A 12,360-nucleotide genomic window follows, 5' to 3' on the forward strand; every position below is an offset into this window, starting at 1 on the left:
CAAAATGTTTTGCGTAAGTTGAGAAACCTATTTGTTCCACGTGAAAGTAAATGATCTTTGATAGTGTAACTATAGAAATTGCTTTTTTAATAAGGAAATATCTCAAAATAATTGTATGTATCTTTAAATACATGTTTGTTGCAGGGGTTTGTCTAGAATGTAGAAGTATGTATGCTCATACATTATACGGGGTGGCCCAGAACTTCAAGTTCAAAATGAAAAATTAGATAGAGTGGCTCATTGGCTACTAGAAACACCCCCATGTATGTTCAGCCATTATTTATTATTATTTATAGTTTAGGAGATATGACCTCTTTTGTACCTTTTTTCTAGATTTTCTAGCTTACTGCAGTAATCATCAGTTTGTCGCTATCCCTTACTTCATAATTATCTTATTATACTTCATAACTATGTCTAAAGACATATACCGCTAGGTAAAAAAATAAAAACAGTCAAATCAAAGATAAAAAAAATGTTATTGGAAGTCAAAGTGAGAATTGGACCAAAATTGTCACAGTTGTTAAAACTTCGCCGAAGAATAATTAACACATGAGATTGGCATGGACGCTGAAAGTAAGTATCTCTGAAAAACTGCTCCATTTAATAGGCTTTTAGACACATCCAAAAAAAGTACCCTTAATAGAAGCAAAAAACTAAGTAATTAGACCTCAAAGATTGCAAGATAGACAGATTTGAAGGAAAAATTACATTCTCATACAATGTAGGTAGCTGCTTCTTTCTAACGTTGTTAAAGGTGCTCAAAGACACATTTTCAATAAAAAAATCACGCTCATAATCGCTAACAGGGTAGACATAGCAACAGTCTGAAGACAAAACTTGCAGTCACTTTTGGTATTCATATTGTAATGAAGGAAAAAGTTTGGGTATCCCCAAACCGTTACTACATACATACTATGAGATACTAAAATAAAATCTTTCTGTCTTAAAATCTTTGAGGGCTAATTACTTAGTTTTATGCCCAGGAGGTCGCGGGAAGCCGCTGGATGCGGGCAGCGCAGGACCGATCGTCGTGGAGATCCTTGGGAGAGGCCTATGCCCAGCAGTGGGCGTCATACGGCTGATGATGATGACCCTATTAAGGGTACTTTTTTGGATGTGTCTAAAAGCCTATTAAATGGAACAGTTTTTAAAAACACTTTCAGGGTTCATGACAATCTCATGTGTTTATTATTCTTCGGCGAAGTTTTAACAACTGTAACAATTTAGACGAATTCTCACTTTGAATTCCAACTTCCAATGACTTTTTATCTTTCATTCGACTGTTTACCTAGCGATACACATCCTTAGGTATAGTTATGAAGCAAAATAATTAGAAATTAGAAAGAAAAAAATTGAATTATTAAAAAAGGGATAGCGACAAAATGATGATTTCTGAAGTAAGATAGAAAATCAAGAAAAAGGTGTAAAATGGGTCAGATCTCCTAAACCGTAAATAATCGCTGAACATACATGGGGGTGTTTCTGGTGGCTAATGAGCCCCTCTATCAAATTTTTCATTTTGAACGTGAACTTTTGGGCCTGTATATTGAAATAAATAAAATCAGTGTTAAATTAAGTGTTTATTCTAATTTGTTTTAAAAAAATGAATATTTATTTACTAGCTGTGCCGAAAGCCGTTTGAGCCGCATGGGTTTTCAGTTTTCAGGGAGTTATTTATATTTGTAATTAAAATCTAACTTTGAATTTTAAAACGTTTATTAATTATTACATGCATAATCACAAAATATATTTATACGGTACATTTTGGCACTTGCCTTTATTAGAAAAACCTTCATTTTTAGTTAGTCATTAAGAGTTTTCTTGAACATTTTGCTCCTTTCCGATCACCCCCTCTTTGCTTTTCGGTAGAACCTGCAAATGACAAAATATAAAAAACTATTAAGTATGATAACAAATAACTAAAAAGAAAAATAACCATTAATACCTACTATAGTAAGCTTAGAGATGAGCCAATTTTCCAACGTATCCAAAAAAGCGACAGTGTCAGTGATAAAAATGTATGTGATTACATGTCAATCTCTCAAATCACTATCACTGTCGTTTTACGTACTTAATCGTTTGCAACTTGGCTAAAACCCCATAAAAGCCAGTTGGTTTGCATAAGAGATAACTCTAGAAAAAACTACATTAAGCAAATCAAAAATATTTGTGGTTGTTATGATAAGAGGAAAATAACAGAATAATTATACCACAAATACACAGGCACTGACTATTTCAGAGAAACTTTACCACGCGCCGCTTCCAGGTTAGTAGGTAAATACCTATATCAATCTAGAATACAAATACTGAAAGGATATTCCGGCATACAAAACATGGAACGTTTTCAGCTGCTTATCTTCCCGGCCAAGTCGTAAATCAGAAATGGTACTAATATTAATTTTAATATTAGTACTATTTCTTAATTACCGACATACATAAGTACTCAAAGTGACACCCATAACGCAGCCGAGCGGCGAAATCACTAGGACATTGCAGTCTGGTTACCGGATTGCCCAAAAGTAAGATGATCTGTGCGTCGGAGGGCATGTTAGGCAGTCGGTTGCGACTTAAATAAGTATGCAGGTGTGTCGTCGTTACATGAGGCATGTCAAGGACCTATGGCGGCTCCGTAGTAACCCTGATACCAGGGTAGATGAGGTCAGTCAATTGTCTCAACCCACACGAGAGAAGGAGAAGTTTACTCGACTTTAGTAGGATACGGATAGGTACATACGAACCTTGAAGAGAATGTGTCTCATGTTGACTACGACGAGAAAATATCCCATAGTTTCTTGAAATATTTTTGCATTTCTGGTCATTCTTCCACTGGGTTGTACTGGATTGGGTTGCAGTATTAGTGGAATCTGTTAATTGTAACAATGGTTTAAATACATTGTTTGTAGGTAGGTACATAATGGACGTTAAGAAATAAAAAGGACCCATTACCAAATCACCCTAATAATTAGACACAAACCTAGATATTTTATCGTTATTTAGGTATTAAATAGAAGGTTAGTACCAATGCGTTAATAATAAAATGCATATCAAACTCAAGCGAACAAATAACAACAAAATCAAGGGAGTTTTTGCAAAAGTTAACTTATATAACTAGGTAGATTATTCACAACCACGCCGAAATACTACAGTTGATGCTTCTGTGTAAACCTTACAAAACAAAATATTTATAATATTAATAGTCTAATAAATAGTAATATACTAAGTAGGTAAGGTAATAGGTACTTACCTAAAATCTAGCTAGTCTATTTATAAGTAAATTACTCACCATCTTTGATTTTGTCCAAGTTGAGCATACGTATAATCCTTGGGTTTTTTACTTCCACACAAAGATATGCACGCTTCGAGTAGCCACCATGAACAAATTAAATAGAGAGATAATTATTACATCTATCCAACATTCGTCAATCATGACTTTTTATTCTAACAAAAATCGACCTTATTATTACTACAATGCGATCGTTATTTGTAGGGTCGTATGCTGACTGACGGAATACCGTGGTAAAACCACGATCACAAATAGACAATCAGCTTTCACTCTACAAATAACGATCACAGTGGTAAGGTCGTTTTTTTATAAACTTCGTCGGCAATAATTTTGTCTATGGGTGATATTTGTTTTACCGTGGTAAAACCACGATCAGCATACGACCCTACAAATAACGATCACAGTACAGTAATAATAGGGTCGATTTTTGGTTGAATAAAAAGTCGAGATTGACAAAAAATTGGTGGATAGATGTAATACCTCTCTAATATCGCCGGCGCGGCGTAAGTACAGTAACCAAATAAAACGTAGGGATTTACGCTAGTGATAACTAAGTATATTTATTTAGGACATTAATAAGTAGTACATATTTGTAGGTAATTAGAATAACACGACAAATGATTCAAATTATTGCCTTTAAAAGAGTTGTATTCATATAATACGAAGAGTATAGTGTAAAATATGTCATCGAAAAATGAAGTTAATTGAAATAACGTAATAGTAATATCAAACCTTGCTTGGAAAAAACTACGTATTTATATTTACACCAAACCGTTACGCTAAAAGATTCGCAGAATAGGCAAGTAGCTGGAGTTACACCAAAAAGTAACGCTACAAGATTCGTGAAAGAACGAAGTAACTAGACGTACAACCATTGTCGTGTCGTATAATGTCGTGAAACATGTCAGTACGTTTACTTACGACTCGACCATCCTAAAAAACTTTCGTGTAAAATCGACGTAAGTGTTATTATGACTTTACTATATGGGAAAATTTGAAAAAAAAATCATGTATTTATACTTACTTTCTTATTATGGGGGAAAAATATTTTTATGAATGTTGCACAATTTCATTATTTTTGTAATATTTTCTTCATTTTTACTGATATCGTAATGAAAATTTGTGAGAAGGTGTATTCGTGTACGCTGAATTGAATGGTGCAATAAAAAAAAAATGTCGCTAGTCCACTTACTGCGTTTTTCCACGGGGGGTGCGAATTCCAAATAGAATCCTCCGCTTAGGGTAATATAGGAGCAGACGGTCCCCGGCTCTCTTAGATTACCTGCTTAAAGCGAAACCTAGCTAGCATTAGATCCCTACGAGTGTGAGCGAACGAACGGCCCCCGGTCCTCATCACTGTCGAGACTAGTGCGGTCACTACGGTTGTAACTGTAACCTGTCTGGCTTGGTTTTTTTCCAATAAAGAGCCTTCACGCCCTAGAAACGCGGTTTCCTTCTGTGCCGTCTTCCCCACCCCGCGCATCGTGCTTCAATAGGAAATTATTTCATCAACACATTTTTTCAGTAACTATATTATAAATTAAAGTCATTTTCACGTACTATGCCCCATAAACTTCTACTTACATAATTGACAGAGAATTTCAGAATCCATTAAGTACGGCAGTTGGAATACAGTCACGCCTTTTGTTAACTTTGTAAGCGAGATGAATGTAAAAGCCTTTTACGACTCAACCCAAAACCTGAAGAAAATGAAAGGAAAAAATAAAATGAATTTCATACTTAAACTGGGGAAAATTTGCATGATATTACAGCTCATCCGCTTCTTGTGAGACTTTATGTACGATGGTAAACGATGCACAACAGAATTTGAATTTTCTTTTCAAACGACAGAATTGCTAATTAGGCAGCAAAGTTGGATCGGGTTTTAAAAACTCTTGGGTTAGCATATTAAGGAGCCCTGTAGGAATGCATTTTTGAAATATTCGTGACATCGTAACGAATACTCAGGGGGATGATTCAGACCTTGATTCTGAGTAAATATTAAGTGAAATTTTCCGTCGCAAAATTCATGATTTGTTTTTAGTTTTTCTTTTAAATTATTTTGAATTCTATACTTCTGCGATAAAAAAATCCACTTAGTATTAACTTAGAGTAATCAGCTGAATCGTCCCTCTCAGTATTTGTTACGATGTCACTTACACCCCGTACAAGTACATACGGTAGCCATACAAGTAGGTATGGGTGTTAGTGACACCGTAACGATTACCGTGGGGGATGATTCAGACCATGATTCTGAGTTGATATCAAGTGGAATTTCCTGTCGGAAAATTCATGAAAATGTAAGTGTTTTTTTTTTTCATTATTTTCCGTTTCATACTTTTACGACGGAAAATTGTACTTGATATCAACTAAGAATCATGGCCTGAATCATCCCTCAAAGTTTTCGTTACGATGTCACTAACACCCTGTATGTAGTCGGGTGGTATCTTTGAGTTGTAAGGTCTCCCTCCCATACAAATGAAGCGTGTAATCATCGCACACTTGCACATGCCCACGGCACATGGATACAGCGACAGACCCCGTCTTGTAAAGACTGGTGACTAAACGGCCGGAGGCGTCCAATTTGCAGAAAAAGAATCCCACAAACACTGTGTCTCGCCTGAGATCACACCGCGCACTATTTGAATTCTCTCCCAAGGGAGGGTAGAATCAATTTAAATTTTAACTCACACTTAATACACCCTTGTTTGGTGTCTAAGTGGTGTGTTCGAGTCACCCTCTGTTTGGAACGAATAATAAGTTGCGAAGACAACAAGGCTGAAAATTCAATGCAAACAGTCAAAGGCCGCGGCAGTCTTTTGCTATTTATTCAAGTAGGTACCTAAATATTCAAGGCAATATGAATGCAGATGAAAATATCAGTCGAGTTTTGGATTGCCTTTTCATTTTCTTTCTTTTAAACACATTTGGCACTTACTCAGTCGCGCGCTATAAACTGCTAGCATAAAGTGGAACTGCGTAGTCTACAGTTTTATTTTTATAGCCATATTCGCTATAAAAGGCTTCCACAACAGCGAAGATATTTCCGCATATAATTTCAGTTTTATCTTCAAATTCCGATTCCGCAATCCCGGTTTAAATGCATATAAATGTCTTGTGGCGTTTGCGTCTAAAGACGCTTGAATATCAAGTAAGAGCGGCGAATCCGTTAAATTGTTATGCCGACCGTATGAAGGCTTGGAGTCGGCCAAATAGATATTGTAAATCTTACAAACACGCCACTGGCTTGGCTCGCTCCCATTCTCATTTTCTAAGATGACCTCTGTGTGAATAAATCCAGGTTGGCCGTAATGAAAATGCCAAGCTAAATGCTCCTACGACGTAAAATGTAAACATTGCATGAAACGTTGTACACAGCAAGCTTAGCCAAATTAACTTATTCGTTTATGTACTCTGAATACATTGTCATGTGTTGTATTTTCTGGTACCTACCTCTAAGTAGGTACACGCATTTGTTTGAAGGTATGTACCTAGGAGGCAGAGGTGGGTATATTCAGTATTAGGTATATCAATATAGATAATTATATTATAATGCTTACTGGCATGCTATTTTCCGTTCTCGTGTAGGTTGTGAGATCAGTGTGGGTTGTTTAACGCTTAACGTGCCTTCTGAAGCACGGAACCATATTACCTTTACGGACAATCAGGTTATTCAAGCCGACAATATCTTTACTAAACAAAGGACGTCTCACAAAGTGATTTCGAGAATATTCCCATCGGGAATCAAACCCGGACTTCCAGATTTTGAGCCCAACGCTCTAACTAGTACACCACAGAAGGTGAGACGACTGCCTAAGGAACTTTCATCTTCCTAATCCAACTAAGGATAGTCTCACAAACTGATTTTTGTGATGCCACTGGAAACTCAACTTAGGACCTTCAGATCGTGAGTCGAATGCTATAACCTAGGCCAACGACCCCCGTGGTCCAGTGGTTGAGCGTTGGGCTCGCGATCCGGAGTTCCTGGGTTCAATTCCCGGTCATATCACAAAGATTACTTTTAGTTTAGTTAGGAAATTACAGGCTGATCACCTGATTGTCTGAAAGTAAGATGAACTGTGCTTCGGAAGGCACGTTAAGCCGTTGCCCGGTTACTACTTAATGATGTACCTAAGTAAGTAAGTAGTCCTTACATGAGCCATGTCAGGGGCCTTTGGCAGCTCAGTAATAACCCTGTCACCACGGTTGATGAGGTTGAAACTCCACCTCATAACCCACACGATAGAAGAAGACCTAGGCCATCAAATATGTATAATGCGAAAATATTTAATAATCTCAATAACTCCCATCCATAAAGTCTTCCTGCTAACGTTCGTTTCATCGCACTCGACTATTGAATCCAATAATCGAGCAGATGTATATGAAATAATCTCTATGCCTAGTTGAATGTCGAACTGTGCTTCGGAGAGCGTATTTTTTTAACTATACTTTTTTTTAAGCATAAAACATATAAATTTAACGACTATTATTTTCCATTGGGATGATCAGAAGTAGGTACTTCTATCGCATGATGAAGTAGATATCGATAGAATAATAAATTATTAAATAACTGACTTATTTTATTTTAAAATAAAGGTGTTTTTCATTATAGGTACTTAAACAAAAAATAATATCTCCAACTTGTACCATTATCTCCCTAAAATTATACCGTTCTTCACAGGGTCAGCTTACCTAACTTGAAGATTTGACATATCTGGTTTTTTACAGAAGCGACTGCCTGTCTGACCTTCCATCCCGCGAAGGGAAAACCAGCCCAATACAGGTTAGTTCACATACCTCCGAAAATGCATTTTTCGGGAATGAGGGTTTCCTCACGATGTTTTTCCTTCACCGCTGAGCACGTGATAATCATTTATGATCCAAACATTGATTCGAAAACAAATTCGACAATCATTGGTTTAGGCCTGTGCTGGATTTGAACCTGCGACTTCAAAGTGAGAGGCAAACGTTCTACCAACTGGGCTACCACGGCTTATCTCCAACTTTTACCATCAGCGTTTTTATTTGTAGTCCGTATCTTATCCACTTCGTTATACTCCGGCGCTGGGTAACTCTGTTAATTGGTTCTAGTTTAATCGATATAAAACTTATCTTTAAACTCATTCCTCTTGATAAAAGATCTATTTTCGTTCTTATGCAATTACGAGACGATAAACTATGGTGAGTTATATAGCTAAACAGTGATATGTTTATACATTGTTTTAAGTTTACGCGGTTATTATCATAATTAAAGCACATAATAACGGGTTCTTACCGCGTTTAAATGGGGATATGAGACTCCCGATATTTCGACACTGTTGCAGGTGCCATGATCACGTGATGACTGATGAGATTGGAGTGCCCGTAGAAAATTATGGATCTACCTACTCCACTCCAATCTCATCAGTCATCCCGTGATCATGGCACTTGTAACAGTGTCGAAATATCGGGAGTCTCATATCCCCATTTAAACGCGGTAAGAACCCGTTATTATGTGTTTTAATTAGTGATATGTTTAATCGAGCGTATGTTAGAAAGTATTGGTGCTAATTCCTGCAGACGCCATCTAATTTTATTCTAAGTTATACCTGTAATTTTCTTATCCGCTGAAAACGAAAGGGACGGGTAATCGACAGGCATAAAATGTATGGAACACACGTCAATTTTAAACAGAAATCTAAAACAACCGTCTAAAAATTTTACATCGGCCAATAACCCGACAGAGTTAAGTAGACAGCACGTCAGGCGGATTACATACCAGCGAGTTATTCATTCGTTTTAAAATTAACTTGTTGACAATCATCCGTCACTTTAATTGTGAAACTATACCAAGTTTGGTGAGGTTAGGTTAGGTCGTGACATGAGCCATATTAAGATTTGGCGGCCGAATAACAGCCATGATACCAAGTAGTGTTGCCTATAGGTGGGTCACTATCGATTTCTTTTTGACGTGACTTTATTGCAGATGGCAGGCATTAACTACTTGAAAAGTTCAAGACATTACGTTTTAAAACAACAATATTATCAATAGTATTGTTGTGTTACGAGTATTGATCTACGTGAGCTATCAATAGTATTGATGGTATTATCAATAGTATAGATGATTTTCAAGGTCAACAGTAACATTGGTTAGTGAAAGGGGTCATTGCCCTAACAACTAAAAATATAGCTTAAGTCTTGTTAATTGTGTAATTTATGTACTTAGGTCATATATTATTATTATATTATTGCAATACTTTAATAACTGCAACGTTCTACTTCCTTATTTAATAAAAACTTTTTTGTAAAACAATTAGATTAAGCTGTTGTTATCTCAAATAAAAATAAATAAATAATAAATAAAACTTGAAACACACGAGCCACCGGTGGCTGCCGCGCACTATCGCTTTATTTGTAACAGTGACAGAACCGCGCGACAGCCACCGGTGTTCGAAACTTGGAAGTCAGAAGAGCAAAGTAAAGATAAGGGCAACATACATCAAATTACATTTCTTATTGTTGTATTTAACAAACTTTTATAGATAAGTAATGAGAATAAGTCAACCTACGACAACGCTGCAGCATTCTCAAGTGGACTTTAAACATGAGCAAATAGATACTTACTTACGTTGTATGCAGCATTCGAGTGCCCATTAGCATTGTAGAAATACTGCTAACAACATTCATACTCTAGCATAATTGTAAGTATTTTGATGTCTATGCTTGTGAACTCATAGAGATGGAGTCAAGAGTTCTAATTTTAAAGTAGGTTTTTTTTATTTTAAAAATGATAATAAGATTTTGTAATGATGTAGCTGTGATGTGTTGCTGGCCGTTTTGAGATCTATGGTCATGTTTGAATTTTGTGATACCCACGTCCTAAATTTTAATAAGTACACAATTAATATACCAGTTACACAATGTTTTTTTTTCTTATTTTAAAGGCATCTGGGCCTTTATATTATTATTAATTATAAGTTTATTTTATTCTTTATTATATTTGTTTATATTTCCATTAGTGTTTTTATTTTGTTATGTTTTTTTTTTTGGAAGACGTCTGATGTCGTTAAGCAGACTTGTTCTAATGCCGGTAAACTAGTCAGACATACATACATTTATAACATTTTTATATGCGCAAAAGTGAAAACAACGTGGCCTTTTTAACCCCTCTTTTGAGGTAGAGAAAAGATTCCAGCTCACAACTCATGTCATCCTAAGGATGATAATAAATATTATTTTGATTTTATTGTGTTACTAATTCAACCGTTTAAGTACTACAATTTGTATAACTAAATTGTTACTAACCGAAATGAATCGTCGGAGATTAAAAAGGCCACATCGAAGCAATTCATCTAAAAAAGCAATATTGCAATTTGACGTTTGCGCATATAAAAGTAAGTGCGTAATGCAAACAACAAAATAAATGTCAAATAGCAATATTACTTTTTTAGATGAATTGCTTCGATCTGGCCTGCTTAACCCCCCCCCCCCCCCCCCTTCTGTTACTTGAAGAAATGAATTATATTATTATAACTAAGTAAATTCGTCGTAGCGAAATGTTTTGCTATAATTTAGACTTCTTATTTACCGCCAGTACAGTTGAATGCCTTTTATGCCTTAATGGTATCACCGTATTATGCTCTATTATGCTAAACAAGTCGGGGCAATTGCACCGCTGCATTCGTGCCAGACAATTTTCACTTCAGCGGAAAATTACGTCGTTTACATCAGAGAGGCGAAATTGAGAGATTTTATTTACGCGCCTTTGAATCAAGTTTGTAATTGAGGATATTCATGAAATACCATGCATGGGAAATGTATGAGGTAAATCTTGAAAAAAAAATTTCATAAGCATAATAAGTCGTAACTTATCGACACAATGGCCCCGATTCCAGCAGACACCTCCTAATTTTATTTTAAGTTGTATTTCCTGTCATTTTCTTACCCACCGAAAAGGAAAGAGACGGATGATTGACAGCTCTTAATTTTAGGAAGAATGAGTAATGCATGAATAATCCGGGCGAATCAAAAAGGTATCTCCTTGGTATGCAAACCGTTTGACGTGTGCTGTGAACATAATTCTGTCCGGTTATTGGCCATCATCCGTCCCTTTCCTTTTCGGCAGATAAGAAAAAGACGGGTAAAACTTAAAATAAAATTATGAGGTGTCTGCAGGAATCGGGGCCACTATATAACTAAATATTATAAAATTCAGTTATTATGTACCTACAAAATTATATAGTGACAAAATTATACTAACTCTAAATAAAAAAGCGTATAAGATTGGGAAAAAAACATACAAATTTCTGTTTTTACATTTATGTCAGTACCCAATAAGTATCTCAGTATCTTAAGGTACATAAAACTTTCATTTTGTGTCTTCATCATGTCCCAAGCATTATGCTGATTTCACGTAACCTGAAAATTTGACAGGCCCGTATCATTTACAAAAGCCTGTCTGATATGTCAACTCAAAGGGAAACGCAACCCAATTAAAGGTTAGGTATAGGTCACATGTCTCTAACTCAAATTATAATTCAATCTTTTACAAAATGTTCTAGCGCCACTGAACATTATCTATCGCCTCGAGCCGTTTTATCTGAAATGCGACGTATCCGTGTTGTGTCTGATCATTCCATTTATCTGAATACTGCGACACGGAACACTACTTTGCAGGTAAGTGTGTGAATCGCCCTAGGACACATTAGACGCCTGTACAGATAGCAAGAATATGAGGGATTTTCCAATCGGTGTTCCCCAAAAACACGATAGATGGCGTTAGTCGTTAAGTTTTTTCTTCGTAAACTTCTAATTTCATGAATAACAGACATAATATGCAACTTTTATCTTTGTTTTTGGGTATAAATGACCCTTTTTATTACACAAAGGTATAATTACAGCTTCCACTGATCAAAATAAAGAGGATCAATATAGATAGCAACATCATTCTACACATCATCATCATCATCATCAGCCCATTAACGTCCCCACTGCTGGGGCACGGGCCTTCCCTATGGATGGATAGGAAGATCGGACCTTAAACCACCACGCGGCGCGCGGGCCCAGTGCGGATTGATGGTTATTAACGACTGCTAAAT

General features: G+C 36.2%; 1 long non-coding RNA gene across 1 annotated transcript; it reads right to left on the reverse strand.

The window, feature by feature from the left end:
- Window positions 1-1,698: 1,698 nt before the first annotated feature.
- Window positions 1,699-3,427, reverse strand: LOC126366364 (uncharacterized). The gene is made up of 3 exons (XR_007566331.1): window positions 3,284-3,427; window positions 2,739-2,864; window positions 1,699-1,872 (listed from the first exon to the last, which is right to left on the reverse strand). It is a non-coding gene; the product is annotated as an uncharacterized LOC126366364 (long non-coding RNA).
- Window positions 3,428-12,360: the final 8,933 nt, after the last annotated feature.

The sequence above is a fragment of the Pectinophora gossypiella genome, chromosome 4 (genome assembly GCF_024362695.1).
Source record: "Pectinophora gossypiella chromosome 4, ilPecGoss1.1, whole genome shotgun sequence".
In the NCBI taxonomy this organism is placed as follows: domain Eukaryota; kingdom Metazoa; phylum Arthropoda; class Insecta; order Lepidoptera; family Gelechiidae; genus Pectinophora; species Pectinophora gossypiella.